The following is a 15581-nucleotide window of genomic DNA, read 5'->3' on the forward strand; positions in this document are numbered from 1 at the left end:
TTAGTTAAAATTAATTGCCAATTAAAATTTAATTAATTACCAAATAAAAATTAATTAACAATTAATGCAAAATAAACACCAATAAATAAATTAAAATATTTAATTATTCATAATTAAATAACTTCCCACCCTATTCACCTATAAACCCACAACCTGATTCCTAAAAAGAGAAGGCCCATCAGGGAGTGAAGAGTTGGCTCCGCTCCCTGGTACACTCCCGAACTTAGGGGTCTCAGAACAACATGTAAAAGATTAGAACGCGCATGGAGGAGAGAGCGGACCGAAGAAAGTCGGGAAGATTATAAGAGAGCGATGAGGAAGTATAAAAATGCGCTGAAGGACGCTAAAAGGAACTTCTTCAGCGATAGGATTGAGAGGGCAAGTAATTCACCAGGGGAATCCTTTAAAAATTTTAAGGAACTCCTGAAGGCCCCAGTCCCCCCAGTTGTGTATGATAACCCTCAAAAAAAATGTGAAGAACTGGCTGACTTTTTTCATTCGAAAATAGAGAAGATCCTGTTCTCACTGCCTGCGACCCCTCAGATCCCGGAGTTGGACCTTAGCCCAGTAATATGCCCCGCTGAGCTGTCCTCTTTCGGCCCTTTTTCGGAGGAGGAGGTTATAAAAGTTCTGAAAGGTATGAAGAGTGGGTCTCCTAGTGACCCAGTGCCCATGAAATACCTTAAACTAGTGGCAAACACTCTGTCCACTCCGCTTACTGACCTTATTAATCTTTCACTCTCCCAGGGCACAGTGCCTCAGAGATGGAAAAAGGCAGTGGTAAAAGCATTATTGAAAAAAACAGGATTAGACTCTTCTAATTTGGCCAACTTCAGGCCTATCTCACTGCTGCCCGGCTTCTCAAAAGTCGCAGAAAAGTTGGTCAATCGTCAGCTTTCTTATCACCTAGAGTCCCATCATCTGTTGGGAGACTCCCAGACGGGCTTCCGCCCTGGTCAGGGGACGGACACAGCTTTACTGGCAGTAGTGGAGGAAGCAAGGAGCATTCTTGATACAGGGGGGTCAGTGGCAGTGATCCTCCTGGACTTGAGTGCTGCCTTTGACACCGTAAGTCACCAGGTGCTCCTCCAACGCCTGTCAGAGGTGGGTGTTACAGGGATGGCCTTGAAATGGCTTGAATCCTTCCTCTCCAACCGTTTTTACCAAGTCTGGGAAGGAGTAGAGCAGTCGACCTTGTTCCCTCTTCAATGTGGAGTCCCGCAGGGCTCATCTTTGAGCCCTACCTTATTTAATATTTACATGACTCCGCTTGAAAGAGTGGTCGCCCCTTCAGGAGTGAAGATCATCAGCTATGCTGATGATACTCAGCTGGTGGTAGGCCTCACCCAGCTGGTGGAACAACCTGAAGTCTTTCATGACTGCCTCGCTAATGTCCATCGTTGGATGTCCCACTCTGCCCTTAAGCTCAACGGGGAGAAAACTGAGCTGATGCTCCTGGGTAAATCCAGTCCCTCTATCATTGCTAGCTGTTGGCCCCGGTCTCTGGGTGACCCACCATCTCCCAAGAAGGAGATCAAGACCTTGGGAGTTTGGTTGGAGGAAGATCTGTCCTTTAGGACCCACGCCAGGAAGACCGCGGGGTGTGTTTTGGTCTGTTGCGGTCAGCTCGCAAGGTGTTACCACTGCTCCCTGATCCAGCGAGGAAGCTTCTGATTCGTGGTTTAATCTTGTCGAGGCTTGACTACGGGAACGCATTGTTTCTCGGTGCTCCCGAAGCGACTTTTAAAACCCTCCAACAGGTACAAAATGCTGCCGCTAGAGTGTTGATGGATGTTCCCAGGAGACATTCAGCTGCCCCGGCCCTGAAAACACTTCACTGGCTCCCCGTTAAGGAGCGGGTAAAATTTAAAGCGTTATGAACGGCCCATAAAATTTTGCACGGTAAGGGCCCCCCTATCCTCTCCACTATGGCTCGCCCCTATAAGCCCACACGCCTTTGCGTTCAGACCAAAGACATCTTCTGCAGTCAGCTAGAGTAAAGAGAGCTCGCTCTGGGGCAGGCGTTTCTCAGTACAAGTGGCGGCACTGTGGAACTCCCTGCCCTTCAAGATCCGTTCAGAGCCCAAGATCTTACTCTTTAGGAAACTCCTGAAGACCCACCTGTTTCCAGTGTAGTGATCGAGCGGAGCCTTCTTCCTTGTTCTGTACTACGCCGGGATGCCCCTGGGTAATCTGAGCGCGTTATAAATTTTGTATAATAATAATAATAATAACCCATTACAGAATTAAATTACGCTAAAATTCAATAACATAAAATTCATTACTTAAATTAAATGATAAAATATACATTTTTCACACATATACAAACATACAAAGCACTTTAAAAAATTCGATATTATAAAAAAATATATATTTAATACCAATATTACATATTTCGATATTTTGACTTTCTATATTTATGAAATTCGATATTAAATTACTTACCTTAAATTCGATATTTTTGTTGACTATATTCTGTCCATTTGATATTTTGTCCATTCTATATTTTGACTTTGATATTTGTGCTATTCTATATTTTTGATTCAATATTTTGTCTGTACACCGTAAAAGGACCAATCCAAAGTCCAAGAGACCTATATTCTCTCCTGGCCGCAGTTCCCTGTCCTGCTTAGTATTTAACATTCCAGCATATATTTCCAGGGCAGAATTGTGGCGTGTTGCCCATTGTAGCAAATTCCTTTGATATTCACTTGTTACTTTTTCATTGGACATTGCGCAGTGAAAAACCTCACTACCCATTTGCTTGAACGGACACCTCTGAGTGACCACACAAGCTTTGCACAAAGGGAGAATGGTTTCTGCAGCTTAGAATTTAGGAAGTAAGGTGCATTGTGGGGTTGGTTGCAGTAGGGCAAATATAAGTGCTGCAAAGGTGAGGGGGATTGTCAATGGGAACCTTTACCCGATTGGTTAGTAAACAGCCTTGAATCACATCTCCAGAAACCTTTCTAGATGAGGAAAAACAGAAGGACTGAACCTGATGCTTGTAATTTGAGAGCATATCCTGAAGGGCTGAACATGCTCCCACTTGTACCCAGGACAAACAAGTAGACCAATGAAAGCACTTTTATATGGTCTCACCATGCCACTGGATTCAAGCTAGCCTGGCTGATGAGGGGTTATGCCCCGAAACTGGTCCCAGGATGCTTACTTCCAGTCCAGGGAGGACCTGGCTTGGCAGTTTGGGCAGGACTGTTCCTATGAGGCACATGCTCAAGCCTTATTTGCATATGGCTGGGTCTACACTGATTGAGAGTGAGTGAGAGCTACGATTTGTGCGCGAAAGCGTTTGTTTATTTTAACTTAATTTTAAAACTACTTGCTGCTTATTTTAAAAATTGCGTGTTTTGCACTGTGATATTTGCTACTTTGCACTGCACCTACCTTCCACCTAAACGCTCTGTTCTGCAGTGTCCTGAGGCGAAAAGCCGGGTTCTGCTCCTCAAAATCTACAAACTTTCCTATCTTCAGCTATCCCTGCTCCCTGGTCACTGACCTCGAGGTAGGACTTCTAGCGGCGGCCATATTAGGTGAGGAGAAGGCTGGGGGGCTGAGAAGCAAGCGCTTAGCCACGCCCACCCTCCCGTCCTCGTGGGCATAAAAGAACCGATTCCTGCTTTCTCCTCACTGATTGAGAGTGAGTGAGAGCTACGATTTGTGCGCGAAAGCGTTTGTTTATTTTAACTTCATTTTAAAACTACTTGCTGCTTATTTTAAAAATTGCGTGTTTTGCACTGTGATATTTGCTACTTTGCACTGCACCTACCTTCCACCTAAACGCTCTGTTCTGCAGTGTCCTGAGGCGAAAAGCCGGGACCTGCTCCTCAAAATCTACAAACTTTCCTATCTTCAGCTATCCCTGCTCCCTGGTCACTGACCTCGAGGTAGGACTTCTAGCGGCGGCCATATTAGGTGAGGAGAAGGCTGGGGGGCTGAGAAGCAAGCGCTTAGCCACGCCCACCCTCCCGCCCTCGTGGGCATAAAAGAACCGATTCCTGCTTTCTTCTCACTGATTGAGAGTGAGTGAGAGCTACGATTTGTGCGCGAAAGCGTATGTTTATTTTAACTTCATTTTAAAACTACTTGCTGCTTATTTTAAAAATTGCGTGTTTTGCACTGTGATATTTGCTACTTTGCACTGCCCCTACCTTCCACCTAAACGCTCTGTTCTGCAGTGTCCTGAGGCGAAAAGCCGGGTCCTGCTCCTCAAAATCTACAAACTTTCCTATCTTCAGCTATCCCTGCTCCCTGGTCACTGACCTCGAGGTAGGACTTCTAGCGGCGGCCATATTAGGTGAGGAGAAGGCTGGGGGGCTGAGAAGCAAGCGCTTAGCCACGCCCACCCTCCCGCCCTCGTGGGCATAAAAAAAACGATTCCTGCTTTCTCCTCACTGATTGAGGGTGAGTGAGAGCTACGATTTGTGCGCGAAAGCGTTTGTTTATTTTAACTTCATTTTAAAACTACTTGCTGCTTATTTTAAAAATTGCGTGTTTTGCACTGTGATATTTGCTACTTTGCACTGCACCTACCTTCCACCTAAACGCTCTGTTCTGCAGTGTCCTGAGGCGAAAAGCCGGGTCCTGCTCCTCAAAATATACAAACTTTCCTATCTTCAGCTATCCCTGCTCCCTGGTCACTGACCTCGAGGTAGGACTTCTAGCGGCGTCCATATTAGGTGAGGAGAAGGCTGGGGGGCTGAGAAGCAAGCGCTTAGCCACGCCCACCCTCCCGCCCTCGTGGGCATAAAATGGAACCCTCATACAGGCAGCGCAGCGGACGGGCGCAGCGGGGGCGCCGGCGGGGGCGCCGAAGGCGCGCCAAAGGCAAGCCCGTCTGCGCCCGTCCGCGACCGGCCGGGACCAGGGGCCAGGACCCTTGGCTCAGCGCTGTGTTACTCCAAGGAAAACCTAATTGCGCTTAACAGCGCTACCTACTCCATTAGCCAACATACACAACAGATTCTGAGGCAGGAGAACCTACTGAAACCCGTAGCAGAACCAGCCAAGAAAAAACCTAACCAGAGAAGAAGTAGAGCAACGGTTACATCATTGAGCGTCAGCTTGCTGAACACTCGTTCGCTCCAAAAACACCATTTAGAGGTATTCTCTCTGCTCCAGGAGGGGAACATAGACATTCTAGGAGTCACAGAGACATGGTTGGATGACTCTTCCGCACCCTACCTAGTGGCCGCCCTCCCACCCGACTTTAGTGCTATCTCTCACAACAGAAAAGATGTCAGAAAAGGGGGGGGAGTAGCGCTGCAATACAAAAACACCTTGAAAGCAGAAACTATCTGTGCTGAATGCATTGAGGGAGCAGACATCCTAGGCGTTAAGTTCTGCTCTCCCACCAATTGCCTCACGATAATCATCGTATATCGCCCACCAAAAACCCCCCCAACATTTCTAGAACCTTTCTTGGCTTTGGTCCACGACCTTCGTACGAGATATGAGGGTCTTGTGGTAATGGGCGACTTTAACCTCCGCTGGGAGGAGCCCATTAGAGACATTACGTCCAAACAGCTCGAAGACGCAATGACCACACTAGAACTAACCCAGATTGTGACAGGCCCAACTCACATAAAGGGCCATACTCTGGACCTGATATGGACCTCTGTCCCTGTCCTGTGCCCAGTCACTTCATTGCCCTGCATTTGGTCAGACCACTATCTTTTACAAGGTAGCTTAGCTTTCCCGAAACAAGAAGGCACCTCATCCGACAAATGGCGGGTAGTGAGAAGATGGAACGCCATTAATCCGGATACTTTGCTATCAACTCTACAGCAAGTTTCCCATCTAAACAGGCTACCGGAAGATGACCTAGAGAAGGCCAGTCAAAAGCTATCGCAAAAATTAGTATCGGCAGTTGAGGTGGTAGCCCCAGCACGTAAGATAAAAATCAGGGAAAAAGGTAAAGGCGCCCCATGGTTCAATGACGATCTAAGACTCCTAAAACGGTCCCTGCGACAGTGCGAAAGAGCCTGGCGAAAGGGGTATGATCTTAACTGCCAGACTCTTTATAAGGAAAAGCTCGCCTTGTATAAACAAGCCATCAGAACCAGAAAAAGTGAGTTCTACGAGAACAGAATTGCCACAGCATCTAACCCCCAGAAGGAAATTTTCCAAGTACTTACTGAACGGAGGAAAAAGAAGGACCAACCGCCTTCTTTTACGCAAGAGGACTGTCATAAATTCCAATCCTTCTTTACCTCAAAGATATCTGACCTCTTGACAGAAATCAAAAGCACCCCCAGTCTCGACTGCCCAACAACTCCGCTAACTCCACCTCCCACAATCACTGAGCCTTTAACCTCCCTACCCCTACTTACCAAGGACTCCCTGACAAAAGTGATGAACCAAGTTAAATCAGGTTCTCCGGCGGACCCGTGCCCCCCGCAGATATTCAAACAAGCTTGGCCAGTTCTGGAAGAGGATATTTTATCGCTCCTAAATAGCTCCCTAACCTCGGGACTAGTCCCCTCTATTCTGAAAGAGGCGAGACTGATCCCCCTGCTAAAAAAGGCCGGTGCCGACACCAAGACTCTAAAGAATTACAGGCCCATATCTCAACTGCCTTTTTAGCAAAAATACTGGAACATCATGTGCTGTCCACCCTCTCGCACCACCTCGAGAGCAACGCACTACTAGAACCCAACCAAGCTGGGTTTAGAGCTCACAACAGCACGGAACTAGTCATGTTATCAGTGCTAGATGACCTACGTCTTAAAACAGATAATAAAGATCCCTGTGCCCTGGTGCTACTCGACCTCTCCGCGGCATTTGATACGGTCAATCATGACCTTCTTCTGTCGCGGTTGGGGGAGTTTGGCATCAAGGGCACGGCCCACGCCTGGCTGACCTCGTTCCTAGGTGGTCGGGTTCAGAGAGTACAACTGGACGACATGGTGTCAGAGGCTGCTAAAATCACATGCGGTGTCCCGCAGGGCTCCACCTTGTCCCTATTGATGTTTAATGCCTATCTGCAGCCCCTCATTGCATCTCTGAATCAGATGGACTGTAATATATACAATTATGCTGACGACACATAGATCATCATCCAGATAGGCGATTCCCCTTTGGCTGATCAAAAATTGAAGAATATTTAAAAATTTACCGTCAACTGGATGACGGCAAACCTTTTAAAGATCAACCCGGATAAGACGGAGGTCCTTCCTATCACCACTTCATCCAGCCCCTGGTGCGACCTCCTCTGGCCTTCGGAGTTGGGTACCCCCCCAATACCGGCAACAGCAGTGAAAAGCCTGGGCATAATCATAGACACAAATCTTACGATGTCAGCCCAGGTCTCGACGGTGGTGGTCACCTGTGTAGGCCTCCTGAGACAACTGCGCAAGCTGGCTCCGATCCTAAAGGCAGATACTCTCAGAAGAGCAGTGTCAGCCTTAATTCTAGCCCAACTGGATTATGGTAATGCCATGTACTTCGGCATCACGAAAAAACTCACCAGGAGACTGCAGATCGTCATGAATGACGCGGCCAGACTTATTTACAATAAACCGAGAAGGACACCGGCCTCCCCCCTCCTGCGGGAGCTTCACTGGTTGCCAGTGAATCAACGAGCTAAGTTCAAGGGCCTATGCATCACGCAGAAAGCCTTATATGGGCAAGCCCCGAAATACATCAAAAAACGACTTGTCCCATATGCTCCTAACAGGAACCTACGCTCAGCTAACGCCGCCCTTTTGATCTGCCCTAGGATCAAACGATCCACTATTGGTGGTCGGACATTCTCCCACACAATGCCCAAAGCCTGGAACGAACTGCCTGAAAATCTGCGCAAGGAAACCAGACTCCTGCCTTTCAGGAAAAAGCTAAAAACCGTGCTTTTTCAAGAGGCATGGGATAACATCTAGTCTGCTTTCCCCTGCCAGTACTCACTCGCCTGTCAAGCGCTTAGAGACCCCGGGGTGATAAGGCGCTCTACAAGTCGAAAATACAATACAATACAATACAATACAATACAATACACTGGGGTTGCATGGTGAGCAAAAGAATGATGGATTCAACCCAGATCTCTTGACTGGGGTGAATGTTTGATTTGCTCTGCATTTCGTCCATCATCTGTATGTCTTTTGATTTAGAGAACTGGGTCACTTATATAAATATGGTGTCTAATGCAATCATCGAGGGTGTCTATATTCCAGCTAGCTGGAAAATAGGGGCTATCATTCCAGTTTACAAACAGGGCTCTAGGGTCTCCCCCCTCAATTATAGGCCAATAAGCCTCATTGACGTGACCCAGGTGTATTGTTGCAGGCAGTAATATTGTTTTATCTTTTATTTATAGAATTTATAAAGTGCTCTGTCACCAACTGGTATCCTGTTGCTAACCACTAAAACAGTTAAAAAAACAAGAACTTGGTGGTAGAGACCACAGACAGAAAAATAAGAAAAATGAATGAGTCAGGTGACTGATAACAGAGCCTAGACTCAAGATTACTTAGGAAAGAGCCAAGTCTTAACAGCTTTCCTGAACTGCAACAGATTGGTTCAGGACTTAACAGGCACCTCTGGATAGAAGAGAACAATGCTTTTTTTAACCTCAAAGCTGGCTTTGGAAAAGTTGTAAGCACCATTCACTAAGTCTTTAGATTTCTCACTATTTATTGGGAGATGGTCATTCTGTAGGGGCACATCTCTAACTAGTGTTTGTGGATCTAAAGTCTGCTTCCAAATTGAGCCCTCGCCAAAAACCCTGGGAGGTACTGAAGTCGAAAAAGGTTTCTCTCAATTTGTTTGAATGTAGTTGTGCGCCTACACCAGGTACATTGAGGGCCTCAGGTTGAGCTTACAGAATGTATTGAGAGTCATAAGGGAGTTCGACAGGAATATGAATTAGCCCCACTCTATTTTCCTTCTACCTTAATAATGTGGTAACTTACCTTGATGACTGTGAAAATTACACACTCCCTTGCTTCTATTTGCAGATGAACCCATGCTGGTCTCTAAAACTCCAGTTGGGCTGCAGACCTTGGTGAGTAATTTTGCTCTTTTTGTGGTTACCATGGCTTAGTAATTAACAAGTCAAAAACTACATTTATGACTATCAATCCTCACGTGTCATTTTGAGGTTTCATGATTCTTAAAGGAAATAGTCTTGACAGGGTAATCTCCTTTGACTTCCTTTGTATAAGGCTACTTAGAATATGCTGTGGCTCCCTCAAGTAAAGATAAGTAATATGAATTAATGCCACCATGCATCAGGTATACTGAGGTTGTATCAGACCACAAAAGAGAGTCGCATTTCACCAGATTTAAAGGTGTATAGCAGCATGGCAGAAGGTAGCACCCTTTAGGGTGCTAAATTATGGAGTAGCAGAGATTAATTTTTTAAGGTCCTTGTTGAGTCTTACCAAAAGCACGCCTTTGCTTACCCTAAGGTGGGACATAGCGTTAACGCTATCACTCAAAAGGCCCAGCTATGGCCTCTTTCTTATTTGCTTAGGCTTAAGCATACTACAGCTCTTGCAAAATACTACAAGGCTTTTAGGGACAGAGGTGAAGCATTTATGAACAGTAGAATAAAGGGGGTACGTTACATTAAGGGCTATCTCAACTGGGCCTAGTGGACTACTGGTGCGTCAATGAGAGTCATTCTCACCTCTTTGATCAGAGCCTAAAGGACAATTACTGGGCTTACTTGCGTGGCTTTGAGGTGAGCAATAAAAAATATGGATTGCTCATAACTGATTTCTTAGATTTTAAACCATATAGCTAGTCTGGATGCTTCCTAGATTGTATTCCAAATCACGCAGCTAGACTTTTATACTTAGTTTATGTTTCGCCCTTTTTCCACTCCAGTCCTTTTGCTCCAGACGAAAATTTAAAATTGGTGAATGCACTGTCTGGCCAGTGTGCTGCTCTGCATAAGAGACATTAATGCAATTCTTTTTTTTCTGCCCAGGCTATGAACACCTGAGGAAGTATTGGCTCCTCCCGATTTGTAGACTCCTTGGGGTTAGACAGTGTTCAGTGGCACTTAGGCTGCTGTGTGTTGAGACTAAAGAATGCATAGTTTGTGCAGTTCACAAATATCTACACTGGGGTTAGAGCAGTAGAGCCAGAGTACTGTGGTAGTAGTGGCAGGGTGGATAGTTTTGGTTTAGAAATACTCCTCGATTAGGTATTCCCATGTTGGAGGGATTACCTGCCAGAGTTATTCTGTACATTTTTAAGCATAGGGACCAAAACACACTCATAATATTCCCACATGTTTTAAGGGTATTTCAGGCCAGTTATGGTACTGTTGCAAGGATCCTGCTCATACACAGAACTGTGCACAGAGACCTAGGACGTCAGTGAATTATGGTGTACCAGAAACTCATCTCTGTACCTAGAAAAACCCCAGCCAGCTAGCCCTCCGAAGCCAGCATTGTGCTGTCTTTGTGGGGAAGGAGAGGAGGACATAGTCCATATCATAACTATTTGTCGTGAGCTTATGCAGGAGCGCCGGTCAGTACTTAGACCTATTTTCAACAGCAACCAAAAACGGTTGTGCAGACAAGTGGTGCTTGCAAGCTTCTCTGGTGAAGACACTCAACTAATCTGCTGCTTGGTAAAATTTCTAACTGCAGCTGACCTTCGATTCAAAAAGTGCATACAACCGTAACAGTTTTTAAAGCACATCATTCTAAGCATTTTTGCACACATAAGCCTCAAAGGACAGCATTAACAGGATAACTATATGATATTTATATTGCACAAACCAACTGACATTGAGGCGGCAATATGCACTATGCACTTTAAATTTGCACCTCTCAGCCTGTCACCACTCTGCCGCCAAGGCTTTGATAAGGGGGGTAATTCTATCTCACGAACTGCTGCTAATACCTGCCAACAGAAATGAAGAAACAAGATTATGGGTCATCAAGGCCAGGGGAGTGGATCTTGCCTGCAATCTTAAACGTGTGTTTTTTAACTGTGGCTATCAGTCTTTTAAAAAAAAAATTGAGTTTTTTTTATTGCTTATAGAGATGATCAACTTTTGTAATGGTTTTAATTAACTGCACAATAAACTTACTCACTTACCAACCAGCTAGCATCAGTGTCACATTAGCTCTTTGTCCTATAGCAAAGAAACCAAAGATTAGACAACCTAGAACATGCTACTTAGGACCATCTAAGGGATGGTGGGAAGTGAGAACACTCTTTTGTTATACTCTCGTACCAGTGCACACAGTAGTAAAGAAGAGACACGGTAAGGTTAAAATATTTATTATAACAACGTGATCTCATGTGCAGTATCTTAGCCAACATAAGCAGTCATATGATTAAAAATGTTATGGTCAGCATGGTTACAATTCCATAAAATACAAAAGGAGAAATCATATTACAATGATGGTGAAAACAGGTCCTATAGCGCCTAGTTTTAACTCCCTCCCTACATAGGAACTATGTATTATAAACTACAGAAGGTCTTTTAGGCTTGTGTGGGGGACTCCATTACCTTTCCGCTCATTAAGAGTAAATTACATCTGAATCAGCATAGGCTCTCTGCATCCCTAGAAACGGAAATCTTCCAAGTGTGAAGAATCCGGCAAGTGTGTGATAATAAGGATGCCAGAATTTTACTTGGCTCACAGTTGCCAAAATGTTGTGTCTAGAAAACGTTACCCGAACATGTCTAAAAACAAGTTTTGATAAAATTGACAGCTTTAGCACTCACTGTGCAGACTAGTGGCACGATGAAACCTTTTGTCGTGTGTAGACCTTCGTGAAGTCTAATGTACAAAAACAGCTATGCAGTGTTGTGTGCAAAAGCAGCAAAAGGGTAAAATGGCGTATAAACTTCTAATAAGCCATGCTAACATAATATGCGTGCAAACCAGGCCCTAGGCCATACTACACCCTACCTTGATCGGGTAACGCACAATAAAAGGGGCAAGATTCATAGAACACAGAGTTCAAGTTCGACTGACACAGAACGAAGTTCAGGAATTTTGCCAAACTTGGTAATTGGGAGTACAAATCTGGATTAAAAAAGAAACCAAGTCAGTCGCGGGTGGCCTTGGTATGAAAAAGACTTTAAAAAAAAATAAAAAATTAAGACCTTATAGAAAAGGATTTTTCACCAGTCCTGTACGTGTCTATGAAGCAAAAAAGTCACACTTCAATCCAACAGCCTATATACACTGTACGTTGCAACCCCCTCCAATAGGAAGTCGTTGTCATCATCCATGAACATTTCAGCCATTCAATTAAGTAATGGAAATGAACATACATGTTCTTCAACTGCTGAAGCCTCCAGCACCATCAGAGGACAACCTGGACTTACTTCAAGATAAGTGCACGCCAGAAAGTCCAAATGTTCCAATTGCCTAGAACCCCATGAGCCGCTGAGCAGGCCATAATTCCGAAACTAGAACAATCTATTTCATGAGCAACTAAGGGACTCATTAGTAGATTAAAATCCAGGTCAGGAGACACCGTGTGACAGAGGCACAAATCCAGGGCCCATTCAAATCCACAAGTCAGGCAATGAAAATCAGGCTGCACGCAAGTAAAAAGTGAGAACCGGAAAGATAAACCATACGCCACACTCAGAGTCGCCAGAGGCAGCAATCCATAGTATTGTAGCATCCTGTTACGAAGCTGGAGCAGCCAGGACAGATCATCGTGGGGCACAGATTGTGCATGCATTTTGGAGTACACAAATTAACAGCATTATGCCCGCTCCCAAAGCGAGAATTAACTGGAAGCCGCCGAAGACACTCAAAAAAATTGAATGAAAAAATGCAGGGAATATACCAAATATAGTTTGAAATGAGGTTGCAAGGCCAGAACATAAGACTTTAAAAAAGTGTGCCGGACCCGTGGTCGACGAGGCATTAAAGATTGTGTGAATCAAAGCACCGCAATGCAGGGGCAGGTCTGTGTTTAATAAGGCATTCACCTCAGTACGAGTATTTGCAACGTGAAGGATGAATGTCTCACGCGCAGATGTAAGGGGGACTTTCTTCTGGGACAAAAGAGCTCTCATTCGACTCATCTTGTTGAACTCTGCTTTCAAGGTTGGGATAGAAGGCCAAATGGAAACATCGAGCCTCCCAAGTGGAGGAGGAAAGAAGACATTCTTACAGCAAACTACACGCTGGGAAACTGTAACGATATAAGGAATACCGGCAAGCATACCACAGCAATCTTCATTATTTAATAACAAAAAACTATGTTTGCAAGCAATGTGAAAATTGGTGTAATAGATGGGCTGGGGGTGATTTTCAAAACACCCGCAAGATTTGGTGCCTATACATTGCAAGAACCATGCAATTGCAGCTTTCTACAGACTAATGACTGATCTGGTGTGGATGTGCAATCTTCACCTTTCAAATACACTTCCTTTCCTTCCCTCAAGCACCTATATGTGAATGGGAGATTCCAAGCTTCTTGAAGATAAGCACTACCTAAAGGTTCAAATCTATCTACGGCATAGTGTTTCATGTAGGGCTCAAATTTAAACAAGGAGAAAGGAAGAGTTATCGACCCATGGATGAGCCAAACTGCAGAATTCAATTGTAATGGTTCGCGTTTTTCAATATGCAACAGTGAAAACGTGGCATCCTTCATTGACATAAATTGTTGTTTAACAGGCAAAAATAACAAACTTGTGTTCATGTAATCCCAAGGCACCTTTCCGCTTTTCAACGTTTGAAGAGGCAAAGCAAACTGCATAACAGAAAGTAATTGATTCTGCCCATAGTACAGTACTGCAACGTCTTCTTGCACAATATCAACAACAGATGAAACAATATTATCCAATGTGTACATGCAGGAAGAAAGGGTCTTGATGCAGTTATCTACAAAGGCAAGCACTTGTTCTAAATTGACCTGATCTATAGCTCTGAGCCTAGAAGCAGCTTCAATATGGAATAATTTCTAAACCTCATTGTAAGCAGCATATATCCATCTTTTCGATCTGCCTGCTGCAGGACCTTTAACAAAATCATTTAAATAGAGTCAGTGAGTTTGGACAAGTGTAACTTAACTGACGCCAAGGTTGAATGTCTGAGCCAACTCTGGCATAATGTGCCTACAGAATAGGTGGTGACTGAATGTTGAGTCTGAAAACGGGATCTACTCTAACCTCTGTATAGCCAGGGGTCAGACCCAGAAAACGCTACTGGCAGGAATCTACACTTTTTTGCCATAGCAACTAGCCTTCGGGATTAATGCTGTAAACATTAAAAGAGGAATTTCTCAACAGGGCTTATAAATCACTTAGGGAATTACTAATGTAATAATCAGAAAATGAAGGAGCATTTAGTTTTTGGGAAGTAGCCAACCCAAAGCAGGTGGTTTGTGAAATAGTAGCATTCAGAAACAACATATTGTTTGAGAAGAGACATGCACGATGCAAAGCCTCAGTGCCTTGCACGTGCCAACTTTTAGAACCCCAAACAGATTTAAGATCAATCGTGTCTTTCCACATTTCATAGCCCCCAACAGCCAACTGGTCAATAAAGGACTTCGAATATAGTAATTTAGTGTGGGTATGTCTAACCTTGGAAAAGGACTTCTCAGTCATCTTAAAATAAAATGCATCAGGGTTTGATTGAAAAAAATCAGTAAAAAAAGAAAACTTTTTCAAAAGCGTTTTTGAGCTGCCTTCTACTGGTGCGGGACAGTGTTCCCACTGTATGTAGTTAACCACATTTCTGAATGAATTTGTTTTATGCAGAAAGTGATTTCCAAAATGCTGGTAACAGTACAAATCACCATAGTTCGCAGACTCTAAATATAAATCTTCAGCATTAAAGGCAGCATAATATTTCAAATCAGAAAACAAAGTCTCTACAGCCTGGACGTCCCAATCATCAGAGCTTTTGTTGAACCACATCCCCCATAGAATCACAGAGTACATTGGGAACATTAATAACCTCTGTGGGCTCATGAACCTGGAACTTTACAGCATCCCATACAATCCCATCTAAAACGGGCGAAGCAGTTATATTCACAAATGTCTGGTCCCTCTTCATGATGTGGAGGAGTGGGGGGCCAAAGTTCGCTCAATTAGTCTAATTGAAGTTCTTTCTTGAACGTAGTGTCCATTAATAAAATGAAAGAAATACACCACAAATCCGTTGGACATGAATAAAAAAATTGTAAAAAGTAATGTAAGTCCAAGGGGGAATCAAAAAATGTTTTTTAAACCAGATTGCAAAAAATCTAAACTTTTGAAGGGGACTTAGATATGGACGAGCCAGAGTCAAAGGAAAAACGGGATTGATTAGCCACACTGGTCTCCAAATCAGGCATAGACATGTCAGTGGGGTAAGTATATTCAGTTTCAATAAGAAGATCACCAGCAGTGAATTCAATAAAGGAGTTGCAACTGTATGCATTTCAATGACAACATCAGGCCCGATGGCAGGATCCGGGACTAAAACAGAGTGTCGCACCATTGCTGGACACGAAGCGGCAGGAGTCGTACTATGAAGAATCGGCCACCCTGAGTAGTTTGACATTGTCAATGGAGACGTAACTGTTCCCCTTTTGCCCAGGAAGAGGAGGTAAAATGACTGTTCTTGTACCATGCACGCCAA

Source organism: Lissotriton vulgaris, chromosome 9, assembly GCF_964263255.1.
Source record: "Lissotriton vulgaris chromosome 9, aLisVul1.2, whole genome shotgun sequence".
NCBI classification, from domain to species: Eukaryota; Metazoa; Chordata; class Amphibia; order Caudata; family Salamandridae; genus Lissotriton; species Lissotriton vulgaris.